Consider the following 21,240-nt stretch of genomic DNA (forward strand, 5'->3'; position numbering starts at 1 on the left):
ATGAGTTTCTTCCCTTTCTTTGGAGCCCTTTAGCTCCAATATCTAACTGTTCTAACCATCAACTATTCTATTATTTTATTTCTATTACTTTTAATTTAAATTCTTTATTGTTTAAAGTATTATATATGTCTCCTTTTCCTCCCATTGACCTCTCCCCGGCCACTCCCACCTCCCAGCACATGCTCTCACCCCCCTACTGTCTGGGTCCATTGGTTATGCTAATATGCATGCATACAAGTCCTTTGGTTGATCTCTTACCCGCCCCCCCACCCGCCCGCCCCCCTCCCCCCCCCCCCACCCTTCCCTCTTAGGTTGGACGTTCTGTTCAATGCTTCTCTGGCTCTGGCTCTATTTTCGTTCATCAGTTTATGTTGTTCATTATAGTCCACAAATGAATGAGATCATGTGATATTTATCTTTCTCAACTGGCTTATTTCGCTTAGCATAATGCTCTCCAGGTCCATCCATGTTGCTGTGAATGGTTAGAGTTCTTTCTTTTTTATAGCAGTGTAGTATTCCATTGTATAGATGTACTACTGTTTTTTATTTTATTTTTATTTTTTTAATATATTTTATTGCATTTTTACAGAGAGGAAGGGAGAGGGATAGAGAGTTAGAAACATCGATGAAAGAGAAACATCGATCAGCTGCCTCCTGCACACCTCCTACTGGGGATGTGCCTGCAACCAAGGTACATGCCCTTGACCAGAATCGAACCTAGGACCTTTCAGTCCACAGGCTGAAGCTCTATCCACTGAGCCAAACCAGTCAGAGCTACTACTGTTTTTTAATCCACTCATCTGCTGATGGGCAGTTAGGCTAGTGTAAATTGTGCTGCTATGAACATAAGGGTGCATATATTCTTTCTGGTTGGTGTTTATGACTTTTTGGGATATATTCCATACTGTTCTCCACAGTGGCTGCACCAGTCTGCATTCTCACCAGCAGTGCACAAGGGTTCCTTTTTCTCCGCATCCTAGCCAGCACTTGTTTGTTGATTTGTTGATGATAGCCATTCTGACAGGTGTGAGATGGTACCTCATTGTCGTTTTGATTTGCATCTCTCGGGTGATTAGTGACTTTGAGCATGTTTTCATATGTCTCTTGGCCTTCTGTATGTCCACTTTTGAAAAGTGTCTATTTAGGTCTTTTGCCCATTTTTTATTGGATTGTGTATCTTCCTTTTGTTAAGTTGTATGAGTTCTCTATAAATTTTGGAGATTAGACCCTTATCAGAGATAACATTGGCAAATATGTTCTCCCATGCAGTGGACTTTCATGTTGTTTTGTTGATGGTTTCTTTTGCTGTGCAGAAGCTTTTCATTTGATGTGGTCCCATTTGTTTATTTTCTCCTTAGTTTCCATTGCCCTAGGAGCAGTATCAGTAAAGATATTGCTAGGACATATGTCTAATATTTTGCTGCCTATGGATTCTACTAAGATTTTTATGGTTTCCTGTCTGACATTTAAGTCCTTTATCCATTTTGAGTTTATTTTTGTGTATGGTGTAAGTTTGTGGTCTAGTTTCATTTTTTGCATGTATCTGTCCAATTTTCCCAACACCATTTATATGGACACAGATGCTAGGGGGGTTTGGGAATGTGCTGGGGGTTGGGAGTGGACAGGGAGAGGTTAATGGGGGAAAAGGAGACATATGTAATATTATATGTAATACTTTAAACAATAAAGAATTTTTTAAAAAGAAAAGAAAAAACGTTTTTAAATAATGGTGCTATCCAATAGAATTTTTTGCAATGATAGAAAAGGGTGTTTTTTTGTGTGTGTCATCTAATGTGCAGCCACCAACCCAGACACATGTGACTACTGAGCACTTAAAGTATGCCTATTAGAACCAAGGGACTGACTTTTGATACTATTTAATTTTAGTTAGTTTAAATATTAATATATGTAGCCACAGGCGGCTATAGGGTACCATACTGATAGCACAGACCCCACCCTAGGACCAATCACGAGCTCTAGTTGCTATGGCCCAGGCATTGTTTTGTTGTTGTTGTTGTTGTTGTGTGTTTTTTTCAAATTATGGGAAGCTAAACTTTTCTTCAATGTTTTAGTTTTAATTTTAAAAAATAAGACATTGTATATTAGGTATGAAACGTAACCTTATTTCATTGATAAAAGTCTGGATAATCTTGTTACTTATTCAAACCAATGTCCTGGTGGCAAATCTACTGAATGGACTCAAAATATTCCATATGAATTTCTTATGATTTCATTTGTTTCACTGGGCCAGTCTCAATATCGATGGCTTCATCTCCACTTTATCGTTTAATTTTCACATGGACATCGACATAGGTACAGCAGAGCGGAACATTGCTATTCTGTAGATGAGGATTCAGAGAGGTTAAATGATTTGCTGAAGGTCACATGGTCGAGAAGGGACAAAATTAAAAGTCAGGCCCTCTGGTGGCGACTACAGTGTTATTTTTATCTTCACCGAGACAAACAACTATTAAAGTGAAATGAATTAATACAGTGTTAAGGCTGGAAATTCTTTCCATACCTCTGTTTACATTTACAGTTCTAAATATGGAGAATGGAAAACACATTTTCAAATCTACTTACGAGTAATGTTTCATAAACAGAACACCACTGTCGCATGCTATATGTTCAGTCAAACCTGATTTTACCCAGTCAAAATGACAAAAACCTGGATTCAGCTAAAAGCAAGGAGGTACAAAATTTGGGGGAGTATATTTTGAAAAAAACATATCAAATGCCATAAACACAGTCATATCCTCTGACTCAATAGTGCTGAGACTTGAGACTTCGCATCTGTCCTAAGATGCAACAGAAGATTGATTATTCAAAGTACATAATTAATAATTTTATTACAAAGTTACCTTGGAGACATCATTATGTCAACAACAGGGGAAGAGTCAAATACATGATACTATGTTCTTAAAATGAAATATTATGCCACAATTTAAAATCTCATATTTGAGACCAGAAATTGTTCACATTACTTTTAAGTGAAAAATATATGAAATTGCATATAATATCATATACATATTATAGGGATAAAAAAGACTAAAAGCAAGGTTGTAGAGCAACAGAATCTCTTATCTATTCTTTGCAAGTGTAAGTTAGAATAACTTTGAAAATAGCTTGGCATCCCTTAGGGAAGTGAAATATGAGCCACCTGCCAAATCCAATATTTCCATCACTAGGCGTGCACCGAAAGCTATGCCATTCAACTGAGTTTTCACAAATGAGTAGCTTTTGAAAATCAGTTTAGTGTATCGCAAGCAGTTCTTTCTTTTAATAAAATAAAACAGAGTGTATAACACACAGCACAGTATTGTCTTATAAATTTTTGTTTGTTATACACACACGTGTTTCAGGGTTGTGACATAAAATGTATTAATTAATGTTCACCGTGATTAAGCATTTTAAAGCCACTGACTGTACTAGAGAAACTCTGATTGTACATGTGTCTCAAGAATGGAATCTTTCTGGGGAGACAAGTATAGAATGTTTATAATCACTGGAAGCAAACCTCAATATCCATTAATAGTAAAACAAATTACAGAATGTTTAGTAGCCTTGGCCCCCACCCACTAAATGCTAGTAGAGGCAGTCATTATAACAACAACAAAAATGTCTCCAACATTTTCAAATGCTCCTGGGAAGGTGTTATCATTCTCTGTTGACAACTCCTGGCTGACACTTTGTAAGCACTCAGGGATTACTTGTTGAATAAATAAACGAATACAGAGATAAATAAAATAGCTGTGCCTGTGGCAGTCAGAACTTACGGTTAAGAGGACTGAAGTAGGCTACTTGTGATAAGAGCCTGAGTTTTATGAAGAAATTTACCATTGTGTTACTTGCCTAATTTCTGAAGAGTTTTTTATTCACCTATACTTTCCACCATCATTCAGAAAATACTTACTGAGTATTTATTATGAGGTAGGCTCTTCTAAATACCAAGTGAGCTGGAGAGAAAAGGTTTTGGCCTCAAGGAGCTTATCTGCATGAGAGCCCATTAACCAAGGAACATTTGAACTGGAGGATCCTCTGCTTTTGAACATTATTAAATAGTGTTCTTCACACACTATTCCACCCCTATTCTCACTTCAGATTTCCAGTTGTTCATTGGAGGCAGAAGCCAAAGGCCCTACCTTTTCTGGCATCTATAGGTAGGGAATCAATGCAAATTAAGCAATTAAAAACACCACCCTTTTCTGGAATAAACAGAAACTTGTATTTCTCAAATTACATTCATGCCTATAAACACTAGTGTAGCATGAATTCAGAAATAGCACAACTGTGCTTTTTGATGCATAAATTGCTGTACACATACTAAAGAAACGAAATAAGAAACTCAGTGAAGATCATTCAAAGCCCTTAACTATGACCTGGTAATAATACTAGTATTAAATAGCCTGACTCTAGGTTATAATAAAGGATAAATGTGAATAAAGCAAATACAAATCATGAGCTGCATTTAAAATTCTACCACCTGCCAGAGAGATCTCTCTAACTGGCCCCCTAACAAACGCGATGCGCGCGTGCGCGCGCAGACACACACACACACACACACACACACACACACACACACACACACATATTCACCCTATTAAATTTTAGGTACTATATTTCACAAAGTATATTTCAAAGCAACAGAACAAAAGATAGTTTATTTTACTGAATATTAAGTCGCAAGCTGTTGCAGGAGTATGAACAAATTATTTCAGGCATAAGCATGAACACACACTAGGAGCTTTATGGAAGTCCACACTACCTCAGATTCACTCAAAATTCAACAAGTTCTTCACCGAGATTTTTCCCCTGCCTTGGGTTCCTTTACTCAAACTTCTTGGGGAAAGGCACAAAATCCTGAGCCGGGTATTTTCAGTTCCTGTTCCTGAGACTAGATTAATTGTCTTCTCAAACTTTCGGCCCAATGTTCTGAAACCAGAAAAAAACTAAGAACAAAATAGCTCTTCTCTTGTATTGAACTTTTCTTATTTAAATAACTGTTTATCTATGAGATAACATTCGATTTCATGGATAGTTGATAAAGGCAAGCCAGCTTAAACTGGTTTAAACCAAAGGGAGAAATTTGTGAAAATCTATAAGCACATTTGGCTGCAGCCTTGACTGGGATCTGATATAACAGCCCTTTCCTTCTTTCTTAGACTCCACACGGTTGGCTAGATGGCTATCCACAGTACAATTTCTTATATTTTCCCCAACACAATGAAAGTTCTGAACCTGAGTTACATTGGTCTATATTTGGTCACATGCCAGAGGAATGCCAGTTTTGATTGGCCAGCCTGAGTCACGTGTCCATTGCTGGAATCTGGGATAGCATCAACTCCAACTGAAGCACATGAGCTGAGAGTGTAAAAGGTGCGGTTCTCCCAGAAGACCAGGTTAGCATTAACTAAAAGAAAGAAAAATATGTATGAGGCAGCCAAAAAAACAGCATGTGTTCTCCACAGGCAATAAGCTTATATCTCCCATAGGAAATAAGAATTTTCACTTGTAAATGGGGCGCTGTGGTAGAAAGAGCTGTGGCTTAAAAGGGAAAATAAATTTCTTAGTTCTAATGTTAGTTCAACTGATTCTAGCGACATAACAAGGTTCTTGTAAGCAGTAAATGAGTATGCGGTGAAAGTGTTTCATTAACATTTGAGTAAAACTTTATAGTTAAATCTATCATTATTATCTAAGAGGCTGGGAATGTTTCTCTTGGAAAGGCATTTTTTAAGTATCTGAACTCCATCAAAGCAATTCCAACAACAAAGTATATGAACATAACACAGCAGTTGTAGTAGATATTTTATTTCACACCTCCCTTTATCCTGATTGGCAGAACCCTACTTTTATTTAAGAAATCCACTCTCCTCCGTAGTGCCATATGACTCGCTGGGTTATAATGGCAGTGCCATCTTGTGGCTGTGCCATCTGCTAGAATCACAGAATCCTCTAATCCAACCATCAGAGAAAATTCAAGAAAGTGGGAAAAGAGCATTCTTCTCAATTATCTTTCCTCAGAAGTAACACTCATCATTGCTTCTCCCATTGCATTGGTCAGAAGTAGATATACCCTTGACCAAGATTCAAGAAGCACTAGGAAATATAGACCCTCACTGCTCAGGCATTTCTTAGGACCAACTCTATTCCATGGAAGATGCAACACACAGTTAGCCATGCCTACCACATTGACTGAGACAGTAGTCAACACTGAGACAAACTCTTGCCAAGGGAAAGGACAGGGTTAGAAATTCTGTAAGTCAAAACTGTCCTGTGTTAGTTTCCTAGGGTTGCTGTAACAAACTATTATAAATCTGGTGAATTAAAAACTATGGAAATATCTTCTTTCTCAGTTTGGGAGGCCAGAAGTTTGACATTGGCATGTCATCAGGGCTGCATTCACTCTGCAATCTCTAGGAGAGAATCCTCCCTAACCTCTTCCAGTTTTGGGTGGTCCCAAGTGTTCCTTGCCTTCATGTTTTACTCTCCAATCTCCGCTCCATCATCACATGGCCATCATCTCTGTGTCTGTGTCTCCTCCCCTTCTACTCTGTGCCTGTATGTTCTCTTCTAAGGACACCTGTCATTGGGCTCAGGTCTCTCTTTATATGTAGATCTCCTGCCTCTAAAAGTTTATATCTGTAAACCACAGAGAGGAAACATGTCCTCCAAAGTTCTACTATTGCTAGGTTTGCACATGCTACAGCCTTAATTTACCTTTAAACACTATAAACCATTCTTTGAGGACTGGCACTATATTTTTCCATTGTTCTTTGTCCTCTTTAACACCTTGAAGTTTTCTCAATAAATAAAGAATAATCATTAATGTCAATGAAAAGCTGTTTAAAAGACCATCTACCTAAACCATTTGAACTCATGTGAGAAGAATCTTTGAAATAATGTCAAATCTAAAATTTCAATTCCTCACCATGCTAAGTCTAAAGAATAAAGCATCAAGGTATTTGTTGACAGTGTTTCGTGCTTACACAAATATTTATATGTACAATTTAAACCTAAGGCTTCCTCCAAGTTTTATTTTCTGTGCCACATAATCAGTGTGATGGATTAAAGTTTCTAGGAGTAGCATACAGCTGTTAGGTGCCACAAATATATTAAGCCACAAAAGTCTATTTAAAGTCAACATTTCTGAAAAAGGCTCATCACCTCATCTGTGATAAGTCTTAGAGCCTTTCACTCATTATAATTAGGTCCAACAGCCAGATAAAACTACTGCACTTAAGCCTGACAACTGAAGGTCATGTTCAAAGTTGGAGGGTGGACATAGCAGAACACATGAGATGGAGTTCCTATAAAAACTTTCCCTTACCCTTTAGTGTTTTAACACCCACAACCCATGTTTTGGGACTGGTTATTTGTTTTAGTCCTATAGATGCTGAAGCAAAATCAGCCTAGCCTGGGCGATTCACACATTAGAAAGAAAAATGAGCATTTAAAAATTAAAAAATATATATAATAATTACATTTTATTGAATACCTACAAGTAGTGTAGTCTAAAAACATTTACAGGCAGTAGGGAAGCTTCCCCCTGAGAACTCAAACCTTCATTATAAGCAAAGATATTAAAACATACTACTAAAAACTCTCAATAAATCTAATTTTTGAATTTTGAAAGGGATTTGCTCATTTTTTTAATCACAATACTCTTTTCCAGATAAGTCTGTGGAAAGCTTAAAGGCTGTGAGCACTGAGCCTAAACTACTTAATGAATAAAGTGCCCTGTCTATATCAGGTGATTTGCTAAAGTTGCCCCTTTACAATACCCTATAAGGAAGAAAGCATCTTATTAATTTTAGAGATAAATAAACTATGCTGAAAGAGCCTAAGGAACATTCCCAGGGTCATCTGATTAGTAGAGCAGAGTCAAGATCCAACTTAATCTGCCCTCAGAACCTTGATCTTCTACCTTTCAAGGAAATGTGGGTCTTCACACATCTCCTTAACCTATATCGGAACCTGAACATCTAACCAACATTTATTGCCCATAATTCAATAGTAAATTAATCTGGGTATCTGGATTTTGATGGAGTTGTCATATCTTCTCCCAAGTTCACTGTAAACATTTGGGCACACAGAGTAGTTTTCTCAACTTTACACCCCCCTCTCCAGCATGTGGTCTGCATGCTTTGTTAAGGGGAGCCATAATGACATTAAGCAACACAGAACTTTTGCTAACAATAAATGCAAAGTTCCTAGGCGAGAGTCAAGTGGAGCCCCAGATTTCTGTAAATATCATTCTACTAAGTTAAACATAAAATTTTTATGTGAAAAATCATTATATGTATCATAGATTGAACTGTACAATTATAATCATGGTGCTATAAAGCTACCAAAACAGACTACCCTGGGTGGAAGGAAGTAATCCCACTTACCTCTGAAGAGAGATGCATTTGAACATAGAGAGGTAAGAGGAAGATGACCGTTTATCTGAGGAAGAGAATCATTCCCTAGCAGGTGAGAAAATGTTAATTCAAAGAGACTATGTCTCTAAGACTTTAGCATAATAAGTTATGTAATATCTATGTTTCCTTTTAAATTGTTAGTTAGCTATAATTTCAGATTTCAAGTAAAATATTGCAAGAACAGTACAAAAAAAATCCATAGAGCCTTTACCCAGATTAACCAAATGCAAACATTTTATTTTATCCCTCTCTCTCATTCCTTCCACCTCGCTTTCACACACACACACACACACACACACACACACACACACACACACACACACACACACACTTTTCTCCCTCTGAATTTGAGATTGTGTGGGCAAGAGATCCCTTTGCCCTACATATACTAGTGAATATTTCCTAAAACAGGGACATCTCTTAGATAACCACAATACAATGATCAAAATCAGGAAATTAATATTGATACATACCATTATCTAACTAACAAATATTATTTATATTTTGCCAATTGTGCCATTTGAATCCTTCATAGGAAAAGGCAGTCCCAGATCATGAGTTGTCTTCAGTTATGTCTTTGTAATCCTAGAATAGCTCACCTGTGTTTCTCAGGTTTTATGACATTGATATATTTTGAAGAGCATAGGTCAGACTACTGGGCCTTTGCGGGATGTTTTAATTTGGTTCAGGTTTACACTGCTGGCAGGAATCAGTGATGTTGTGTTTGTCTCCATGCACTGTACCAGGAGGCACTTGATGGCAATTTGTTCCATTAATGGTGAATGTTTAACTTTGATCATGTGTTAAAGTGGCAATTGCCAGTTTTCCCTACTATAAAGCTAATCTTTTTCCATTTATAATTAGAAAGCATCTTGAAGGGGAGATATAAAGCCATCTTAAAAATAGTACTTTAAATCCCAGAAATTATACATCAAACATGCCCCCTTTTTGTTCTCAGTAGGATAGTATAAGCTATCTATATCTTGATTGTTCAAGTTAAGAAAAATTCATTATATGTGGAACACTGATGTGTCTGACGTGATATTAAATTAGTACATACCTATTCTATCTAAAATATAAACTTTTCCCTTACATTAAGAACAAAAATGACCCTAAAATAGTTGCTTAATGAAGGATAAAACATTTCCACTTTTATAGTCGTTGTTTTTGAAACTATAATCCTGCTCATCCACATCAATTTAGATGGCAACTGATTGTAATTCAATATGTAAGGCAAGATCTGGTAGTATTTTCTAAGAAATTTTTATCTTGAAAAAGTGCCCATTGGCACATCTTATCCTATAGCATTAAATATAAGCTAATTGCCTGCAGAAAAATTCAACATTGGAGATGATTCAGAATGTGACCTCGTGTTGGATAAAGTAGCAAAACATTTGCTCACAGACATATTTATAGTTAGATCCCTTCAGAAATCTCATTACTTACTAAAGAAATCTATAAATTTTGCAAAGATAACTCTGTTCCATGGAAAATGGTTTAGAGGGGGGAATATACCATATAGGAGGCTGTTGCAGTAATCCAAAGAGACGATAACACCAATTCAAGATATAATTTAGAGGATGCATCAATAGGAATTGGTGATTATTTTGATATAAGAAGTAAGAATAAGATTCAGAGCTGTCAAGACAATCCTATGGATTCAATTTGAACTGTGTGGACAAGTTGCTATTTACGAAGAGGGGGAGAGACTAGGGAAGTAGTTTTGCACATGTTGCTTTTGAAGTGCCATTGAGGCATCCCAGTGGGTATGTCCAGGAGGTCCTGAATGTACAGGTGTGGAGCACAGAAAAGAGGTGAGGCTGGACCCATTGAGCTAAGTGCCCCCGTGTGCTGACATTAATCTGGTACCTTTTCTTTTTTCAACTAGCTTACACCAAATGGAAGTTTTTTATACTAACAACCATCATGCGAAACAGATGAAGTGAGCATGAACCAGTTTTACGGTACAATGCAATACTACTCGGCAATTAAAGGAAATATTATGTTCAGCATATGTTTCATATGAATTTGATATGCATTATGACAAGTGAAAGAAACCAGAGTCAAAGGTTACATACTGTATCATTCCATTTATGGCTTCCTGGAAAAGGCAAAACTAAAGATGAAGAACAGATCAGTGGTTGTCAAGGGTTAGGATTGGGGGGGAGGATTTGACAACAAAGGGGCAGCATGAGGAAACTGTTTTGAAGGGAAGGTTAATTGTTCTGAATCCTGACTGTGGTTTTGGCTACAAAGCTCCATGCATTTGTCAAAACTCACAGAACTGCACGAGTAAAAAGTGAATTTTAATGTGTGCATGTTTTTAAGTGTCCATCAAAAGGGTTGGAAGCCAAGGAGTGTGCTTTAGAAAGATCGCTCTGGCTCCAGTGTGAAGCATGAATCAGACACATCAAACACTGGGGGCATGAGATCAGTTTGGGGAGCTGGTGGATTAATCTGGTAAGATATAACTACGGCCTACACTCGGGTAGTAACGGTGAGGATGAAGGGAGGCAGATAGCTTTGAGAGACACTATGAGGTGAGAAATGAGATAATGTTCATGTTTTTAACTTGAGCAAGTGGCTAGTGAGGTCATTCACCAGGAGACAGCTGGATATGAAAAAAGACTGTACAGGAAAGGCAGTAGCTCAGCTTGGGATATGTTAAAGTTTGTGGTGTAATTTTAAGTTTCTAGGCAGATAGTCACATGGTGTCATGGCTAAGGGAAAATACTTGTATTTTAGCCAAGTAATGGTGCCGAAGAGTGACATAATCCAACTATATTTATATAACTGACATTTCCAGGAACCCAAAGCAGTTCATAAAAAATGCAAAGTGTATATTTTCAATTCACTTAATTATTCCTCCTGGAGACATTTCCAGTTTGAGACCTGAAGTCTTTGTACTAGTACATTAATCTGTTGTCCACACTGAGGTGCAAAACTGATGACTAGAGTATGCATAACAAGGGTGATGACTGCATTCCCTACAGTAGCTTGAATCTCTCTTTCACTTGAGCCAGTTATCAACTTCACCAAGAGCAGGCCCTATACAGCAAAATAATTAAAAAGCCAAGTATGCTTCCCAAAGTCCTTGAAAGCCCTTCTCCAATCATGGGAGGTAAAGGTAACCTTTAATTTTACAGCTCAAGGACAATGAGGAAAAACATATCTACCTATGTCACATATTCCTCAGTAGGCTTGTGTTTATGCTACGTACTACTTAAAATGACTGGTTGGATTTTTGTTCTCATTAGTGCTAGAAGAATTGACATTGATCCTGCCCTTAAGAGCTAAAAATACTAATTTTCCTTGCTATCTCCTCCAACAAAGCAATAATAAGACAGCACAGCCTAGGGATTCTCAAAGCCACAGATGACAATACTTGCTCCTATGCTGTTTTGAATCCTTTTAATTGTTTCACTTGTAGAGATCTGATCTTTAAGAACATCATGTTCCTTAAAACGTGTGTCTACTATTTCTGTAGAGTTCTTCCCTATCCTTGACACAGAACTGGACATTCAGAATACAAAAACTACTAATTGATTGTGATGTACAGTAATGAATCTTAAAAGGTTCTTGGGTTTGATTTACTTTGAGTCAATATTTAAATATCATTTTCTCCTCTTACAGTCTGCTCCATTCTTCACCCTAACCCACACACAAATCATTTTCTTTACTTTGGTGTCTCTTTCTCTCCCTCCTTGACATGTTCCTAAAGGCAGGAGGGACCTGCTATAAATGCTAGAGGATGAATTAAATTCTTCATGGCAGGTGTTTTCAGCATGTCTGGGGGATCCATCTGAGTCTAATGGGATTCAGAGTCTGCCTGAATGTGATGAACTGGTGGTTTTACTGACCCCTCTGGAAAGCTGTTCTTTGTGGGGAAGTGTGGAAAAGGGAACAGGATGCAGAGACAATAATTTTGTGTGCAGATAGGCTTATGGCAGAGGGGAGAAGTGCAGCAATCACAAGAATAGGATGACATCAGGTGCCTAGCCCAGACCCAAGGATTCGATCTGATTCCTGGGAAGAAGGAAAGTTATGCAGCAAATACATAGTGTAATAGATTCTTGAATGGTTTTACGAGACATAGGACCTAAGCAGAGCTACTTTGTGACCAAGGTAACCACGTTTGTACCTTGACTTAATACCCTTACAGCTTTTTAAAAACATCACCAAACAGAATTTCAGAATATGATTCTAGGGACTCCATTCTCATTTTTTATTATTTTTTAAAATATATTTTTATTGATGTCAGAGAGGAAGGGAGAGGGAATGAGAGACAGAAACATCAATGATGAGAGAGAACCATTGATTGGCTGCCTCCTGCATGCCCAAAACTGGGAATCAAGCCTGCAACCTGGGTATGTGCCCTAACCGGCAATGGAACCATGATCTAGGTCATGGTTCCTAGGTCAACGCTCAACCACTGAGCCACACCAGCTGGGCTCCATTCTCATTAAAAAACAAATAAATAAAACTAGATGGTTGAGCCCTAACCAGTTTGGCTCAGTGGATAGAGCGTCGGCCTGTGGACTGAAGGGTCCCAGGTTCGATTCCAGTCAAGGGCATGTACCTTGGTTGCAGGCACATCCCCTGTGGGAGGTGTGCAGGAGGCAGCTGATCGATGTTTCTCTCTCACTGATGTTTCTGACTCTCTATCCCTCTCCCTTCCTCTGTAAAAAATCAATAAAATATATTTAAAAGAAAAACTAGATGGTTAACATTTAACCAGGTGAAGACTTGAAAAGGTGGGAGGATATTTCAGGCAAAGCAGATGGGCTGAGTAAATGCTTAAGAAAGTGCTCAATGTTTGGTAGAATCTCAAGTAATTCATTACTATTATCCTTTGAAGTTCGAAGACACTGAGCAGCAAGGTGTAAATGGGCAGGTCTTGTCTGCTGTCTAAAAGCTGGAATTCCACTTTGTAAGCCAAGGATTGCCAATTCCTGTCCAGTAACTGTGGCTATCTGAAGAGCTGTGTAAAGGAGGAGTCTAGGTTGCGTTGGACTCATCAGGAATGGCGTGATCAGAGGTAAAAAAGAGAGTGATGGTACATAGGCCAAGTTCTGGTGTTCCTGCTTTGGCTATGAGAAGCTATTGAAAGTTCTTTGTCTCTGCCAGATGTGGCCTCAAATACATGCATTTTATACCAACAGTATATTATTTATTAAATCTGTCCCATTTTTCTATATCCTGAGAAATCACTGATTAATATTAGGTAATATGTTCACAGCATTTGTTTTGTCCTCCTGGTTCTGTCAAAGATTCTACTGAGGCTGAAATATATGTTGATTTAGCCAATAACATTGGTCAATTTATTGGTACAAGGTTTAACTGATGCACAGCCATCTATACTCCTTAATCCTCTCATCTCAATATGATCTGTAGCTTAATGAGTCTCTCAATGGCTGCTTTGTTATTGACCTACCAATTAGCAAGTCACATTATCCACCTTAGGAGCTAACCTCTGATTCTTTGAAATCCAAGTCATCTAGACTTGACTTTTTTTTATGATTTTTCTTGGGCTTTCCTGAGATTTTTAAGCCAAAGAAAGATCTGTACTTGAATATATTCAATAATAAACTAGCCAAATTTAAAAAGAGAGAGAAATTTACATTATAAAAAGAATTACCTTCAATGCTATTATACAATGCAGATGCCAGGGTAATAAAGACAATCAATAAACATGACTTTGAGGTATACAGCCTGGGTAGTGAGCTGAGCAATGGCGTATTTAAATATAACAGAATTTAAGAGAAAAATAACAACTGATTTAGATTAGAAATAGCTGGATATGAAATGTGAAACCTTAGTTAACTTATATCATCATCAAAGCATATTCTAAGAACTGATCAAAAACCTATTTAGAATAAATCTCTTCATAATTATACCATAATTAAACTTTTAAGATTTGAGTATTTAATAAAATATTGCAAATTTTTCAATGTTTTAGTAGCCTTTCCTTTCCAGCCATTTAATTACATTTATGGCTTTCCATTAAGTCATCTGTTTCTCTTACATTTTGGTGCACAAAATTGAATATAATATGACTGCCAAGGCTGGCAAAATTTTGATATTTTAACTTTTAAATTTTCCTCCATTCTTTAGATACACTTATACTGCCAGTAGCTTTCAAGAATCTTGAATTTGGGAACTGTATAGACAGTTCTCCATTCTTTTGGCTCACCATCCTTATCACATTTGCTTTCATTCTAAGCTTTTCTCCAACAGTATCAAGATATGGTCACTGCCAAGCATCATATTCTCACATGACAGTATGCCAAAGAGGAAAAAAATGGACAATGACAAAGTGTATCTTTCTCCAGTTTTATCAAGGAAGAAGCACTCTCCAGGACAATCCCCAGATAACTTATTTTACTTCTTATTGGCCCAAAATGAGTCACTTGATTACTGGTATGTTCAGAAAAGAATGTGTAAATGAGTACCTGGCAAAATGAATGGGTTTGCCAAGACTAAAATAACCAATCCATATCTCATCCCTTTAATCTAAACACATGGCTACTCCAAACAAAGTCAGGGTACTCTTATCAAGAAAAAAATTCAGGAATAACTTTTAAGTAGGCAACCAACAGTTTCTGACACATTTCCCTTCAAGAAGGGGGAGAAGAATATGGATGTGATGGGTTTTCTTTATTTAGAAATTTGGTAGATAATACAAAGTACTGGAATATGGGCAATTGGAGTGGGGAGAGAGATGATTTTTATCCTTGGACATATAAACTTTGAAATGCTTGTGGTACAGTGAGGTGAATGCATCCACACAGAGAGGGGGAAATATGAACTAGCTTTTAGGGACAAGTTGTGTGCTGGAGAACAACGTGAAAGCCATCGGTGTATTTGATGGCAGTGAAAATCATGGGTTTGAATGTGATCATCTGGGAAAGTGCAAAGAGAGAAAAGAGAAGGGAAACTAGTGTGGGATACCAGTATTAAAAGGAGGGGAAGAGAAATTTAGACCCTGGAAGGTAGCTCAGAAAGTGAAGTCAGAAAGATAAGAGGAAAACCAGGTCATTGTAACCTCATGAAAATCCAGAAAATATTTGAAGAAAATACTGAAAAAGAGTGTCAAATACTGTGGAAAAGTCAAATGAGATGAAGGTGGAAAATTTAAGTGATACACTTGGATAGTTAGAATATTATTGTTTGGCAGTAGCATTTTCAATAAAATAATTAAGATAAAGCCAAATTAAGCCAAATTAAGTGGGTCTAAGAATAAATAAGACCAAGGAAAAGGATAAAAGTGTTTAATAAGTTAAACATATAAACAGAGACACATAAACACAGAAAATGTGGTTATCCCTAAGGTTTTTAATCCTATATAATAAAAGCCTAATATGCTAAGTATCCGGTTGTTCGATGGTCCGTTCAACCAATCAAAGTGTAAAATGCTAATGATATGCTAAGGCTGCTCAACCACTCGCTATGACATGCACTGACCACCAGGGGGCAAACAGTCGACCAGTCAACTAGTCGCTATGATGTGCACATCAGGGGGCAGACGCTCCAACCGGTAGGTTAGCTTGCTGCTGGGGTCCGGTCTATCGGGACTGAGTGAGATGGGCTGGACACACCCTGGAGCCCTCCCGCAGTCCCTCTCCAGCTGGCCAACTTCCCATGTCCCTCCCTGGCCCTGATCGTGCACTGGTGGAGTCCTTTGGCCTGGCCTGCACCCTCTTGCAATCCAGGACCCCTCGGGGGATATTGGAGAGCCAATTTTGGCTGGATCCCTCAGGCCAAGATGAGGGACCCAACTGGTGCATGAATTTGTGCACCGGGCCTCTAGTATATTAATAAAAAATAAGGAAAACTATAGAAATTTTAGGCAATGTGATCATTTTCTGTCTTTTCAGACACCTCTAAAATTATCTGTGGTGTCTAATCTTTCTATGTGGACATATGCATGTATTTAATATGAATTCTTTAATCTCATAAATGTAACACACACAGTTTTTGTTTTGTTTTAAATATATTTTTTTATTGATTTCAGAGAGGAAGGAAGAGGGAGAGAAAGAGAAATACATCAATGATAAGAGAGAATCATTGATCAGCAGCCTCCTGCATGCCCCCTTTTAGGGGTTGAGCCTGCAACCTTAGCATGTGCCCCAACCAGGAATCGAATCATGACCTCCTGGTTCATAGGTCGACACTCAACCACTGAGCAACACCAGCGGGGCCTGGAATTTAGTCTTAATTACAATCTTATTATCTTCTTGACCTTGGATTTTACAGTATGTCCAAGGTCACACATCTAGTTTCTAAGGTAATTGGACTTCAAATTCAGGTCTGACTCCAAAGCCCACATACTTCATCTTTGTGACTTCTGATATGAATCAGCTCCCACTTTTATCAATGCCAGCTTGACTTTAGTTTTTCCACATGAATCTACCTACCCCCCCTTCCATAGCACCAAGACTGAATAAAGAACATATGAGAGGAGATTGGATAGAGGTCCTTGGGTCAAGAATTTTTCCAAGAGGTAGGCATAAAAGGGTTAGTGCCCATATTCCTTAGGATGAGAGGTCCATCCCTTCCTCCTATCCAAGCATGCCCTTTTTGGGATTTCTAGCCAACTGTAGCTAAAAAAGAGATAACCTGATATACAGAGAAGTTCTCTAGCAAAGGGCTGTTGGAAAGAGGAGTGCAATTAAGTGGTGCCAGTAATATAAACCAAACATATGAAAATTGTACAGGCCATGCTATATTCCTTGTGGAGGCCCTGCAAATAGCCTCATCTGTGATAATAAGCAGTATATTAATTATGTTATCATCAGAATGAAAAATGTGGGGACAGAAATCTTTAAATATTCATTTGAAGTCAACCACTCATATTTTAAATGGTCTAGATGTGTAATGTATGGAACTGTTTTGAATGGAAACAGCAAATAAATTATTACAAAGCATTTCAAAAGAAAAGGGATTGCGATCTTAAATTTCAGCTATTTTTTATAGGTTTTCCACGGCCATAGGCTTGTCTCTTTTGTACTTTCCCTCTTCTGCTAGTGAAGAAACAAAACTGACAGCAGCGAATGCCAGGTCCTTTGAGCCATTGCTTTATAACAAAGCAATTTAGGGAGGCAGACAGAGGATGGAGTCAACTTTTATGAGAAAGTTGTCATGTTTTCCTCCAATACAATTTTTCCATTCAGATGTTTTATGACAACTACCGTCTCTGAGGACTGACTGACTATGCAAAGTTAAGGCTGGTATTTTATAAGACTTCCCCTATTACTTAATCATTGCAATCTGACAGTAAAACCATCTGCCTATAATCGGCCAACTCCACAAACTGCTCAAGTCCAGAAGCCCAAAGTCTAAAAGGACTCGCTGTTTTATCCTGGGATGCCAAATTTTCTTTTCAGACAGATGCTGTGTCTGAATTTTCTTTTGTCATCAACGACATGAAACTTTTGGCTATTCTTTTCTCCACTATGGGCATCTAAATTTTTTTAACCTGATTGGTTTGACATTAAGTAATGGAAGAATCATCATCAGAACTGCTTAGTATGACATTGGTCTCACACTTGGTCACCTGTTGTTCTACAGTCACAATAACAAGAATTCTCGAGATTTATTGAGCTGTTATGCTAGGCAGTGTGCTTTCTATGCAATTTATCTTTGAATGTACACAAGAACCTTACTGGTAAGACCTATTATGATCTCCATTTTACAGAGGAAAAACTAAAGCATAAAGCCATCCATTAAGCTTCCAAAGTCACACCATTATTAATGGCAGTGGTGGGACTAAAATTTAGGAGACTTGATATCAGATTTCAATACTCCTAACCCTTATTACAAGGAAAACAGAAGGTATCAGTTACAGTGATGAATGAGAACCCTCACCTAGAAGATCATTTAGAATGGTTAATGAGTTAATGCAACAGCAAGAAAGGGGACTAGTGAATATTTATTTATTCTCTTAAATATATATATAAGAGACAGCCATTTTTTCACTTTCATTTTTGGTATAAGTCAGCATTTTTTTTTGGGGGGGGGGAGAAAATTAAATGGTCGACTTTACGTCAGAACTATTTTAAGAAGACTAAATCTTGGTAAGTAGAGTCTGTTATGCTAAGCACTTAGAAAGTTTTCCAATACTTTACAAAGGAGAAGTGTCTGTGCCCAACTCATCTGGTTTTTAAAGACTGGACGGAAAAACATATATGCATTTTGTTTCCAATGACACACTTTGTAATTATGACATCTGTTTCCCGAAATGAGGCGTCATAACCTGGTTAACAGGCTCTTCGTGTCACATTGTTATGAACTATCCATTGTAGGCCCATCACTGACCCATTGACCCGATTGTTCCAGGATAGAACAACTGAATGAGCTAAGAGCTATGGTCTCTGAGGTGCCCAAGCTTCATTAGTCTGATTCTGTTTCAATGGAGGCACTTTTGAGAGTGGAATTGACACTATTAATGATTATGACGAGTCGACAGATACAAAGCTCTGGACATTCGGTCACCCTAGCTAAAGCCCACTCTCTGGCCATCACTTGGTGCGACCACTGTCTGCTGTGGTGGGACAGTAAGCCCTTTCTGGACCTGGGCTGCTAGAAAAGGAGCTTTTGATAAGAATGGGTGGGGATAAAGTGTTGAACTTCATTAAAGAGATAAGATGAAAATTCCTATTTGGGACCACGATTCTTTAAATGCAAAACCACTCCAGAACTGGACTGGCAGGTCATGGTTTATGAGTTTTCCTGCAGTCTGTACATAAATCCACAGAATACATATGGACATAATCATAGTGAGGCTGGTAGAGGCTGAAGGGATGAAATCTGTGTAAAAACAAAAATGAGAAAGTAAAAAGAAACATGGAAATTCCTGCAGAAGGGAAGAGACGGAGCAGTTTAAATTGTCAAGAACAGATTTAGGTTTCTGCTGTAGTAAGTTTATTTTAATATGGTACACGTGGAAATGAGAATGACGAGACTAATCACTCAGTGCCCTGGGCTTACAAATCCCAATAAATAGCCATGCATATTGGCTTCACCTGGAAAGAAACATAATTCAGAAATTGGAAGCTTGTTTGGAATTCAGCCTAACTCTAGACACTGCGTTGATCCCTCCCATGGGCAATAGGATCTCCTTGCTTCCTGCTCTGTCATGATCAAAACTCACCTACCCTCTCTGCCTTTGATCCCTTCTGTAAGTCATTGGTTTCTGCCCTTCCCTGCTTCTGTGGGTCTGGCATTCCGCATCTCCAATGCACAGGATCCAATTTGTTCATTAATCCACCATCCAGTGGAAAGCTCCTGCTGGGAGGAGTATTTGTGTCAGAAAACCTAATATGTTTCCGGTTAGCCCGCAGACCAGCTGTCTTTAGGTCAATGTCTACCCTTTGGCCAATAGCCATGACCAGACTAACGGGATCACTGCAAACAGAACACAGTTACCCATGGTGCTGGAACACCACACTCCCCTGCATGTCCTACCACCTCTCTGGCTGCTCCTTGGCTTCGTTTTCAAGCCTGTGCTCCTCTCTCTAGGCATTAAATGTGGGAGTTCCTTGGGGCTGAGCATTAGGCCTCTTTCTCTTTTCCCACTCCCGTTTCCTTATATAATCTCTATCATGCCTATGGCTTCAGTTCACATACATGGGCCAAGAATTTACAAATGTGTATCACTTGCCCAGATCTGTTTTTTTAGCTCCACAGTTGATATTTAACTGTCAACTTGATATTTCCACTTTTATGTCCAGAGGCAACTCAGTTGGGACACACTCTGGACTTAACTTATGCTCTTCTGCCTCAAACTTGTCTGTCTTCCAGTCTACTCTTTCCTCCAGGGCACATCACTCTCCGTTCAGCTGCAAAAGCCATAAACTTAAAGAGTCATCCATGACATATCCTTCTAACTCAAAACAATTTTAAACCTGTTTTGTCAGTCCCACTTCCTCAACCTCTCCTAAAGCCATCACTTCCCATGCTCTTCACAGCCACCACCCTAGTTCATTCTACTATCATCGCTCTCCTGGACCACTACATGAGCTCCCACATTGGTTCCTCTCACCTACTCTAGCCCCTTTCAATCCACTATGGCCACTACAGTCATAGTGAACTTTATAAAACGCAACTCTTATGATGTGACCCGCCAACTTTAAAACCCTTCGGTGATCACCTGTAGCTCTTGGATTTGAAATCAACATGATGTTGAATGAGAAAAACAAAGTTGGAGGACTGACACTACCCACCCTACTTCAAGACTTACTATAAAGCTGCAGTAATCAAGACAGAATGGTATCGGTGAAAGAATGGACAAATCAAGGGAATAGAACAGAAATGTCCAAAAATAGACCCGCATACATACAGTCAACTGATCTTTAACAAAAGAGCAATGGCAACGCAATGAAGCAAAAGTAATCTTTTCGACAAATGGTACTGGAACAACTGGACATCCACATGTAAAAATAATATTAAATTTAGACACAGACCTTACACCCTTGAGTTAATGCATAAGAATTAAGTCAATTAACTATACAAGGGAGGACTGGGATGGAGGCATAGGGCGGAGGCCTCGATGTTGCCTGCCACAACAACTTTGAGGCTGCGACGGGAGAGCGGAGCAGACACCACCCAAGACCACCGTTGGGCTGGCTGAGTGGATGCTCTGCAGCTAGAATAAAAGAGGGGTATGCGGTATGATGCTGATGCAGATGACCCAAGGACCACACTTTGGGAACTGCGGCTCGGGCGACGCAGTGACGACCTGGAGCGTGCTCGGCGCGGTCCCCCCGGCGGTCTCCGGCTGAGGGGGCGGCTCCACTGGCTGCCGAGCAAGGACAGA

This window comes from Eptesicus fuscus, chromosome 17 (genome assembly GCF_027574615.1).
Source record: "Eptesicus fuscus isolate TK198812 chromosome 17, DD_ASM_mEF_20220401, whole genome shotgun sequence".
Lineage (NCBI taxonomy): Eukaryota > Metazoa > Chordata > Mammalia > Chiroptera > Vespertilionidae > Eptesicus > Eptesicus fuscus.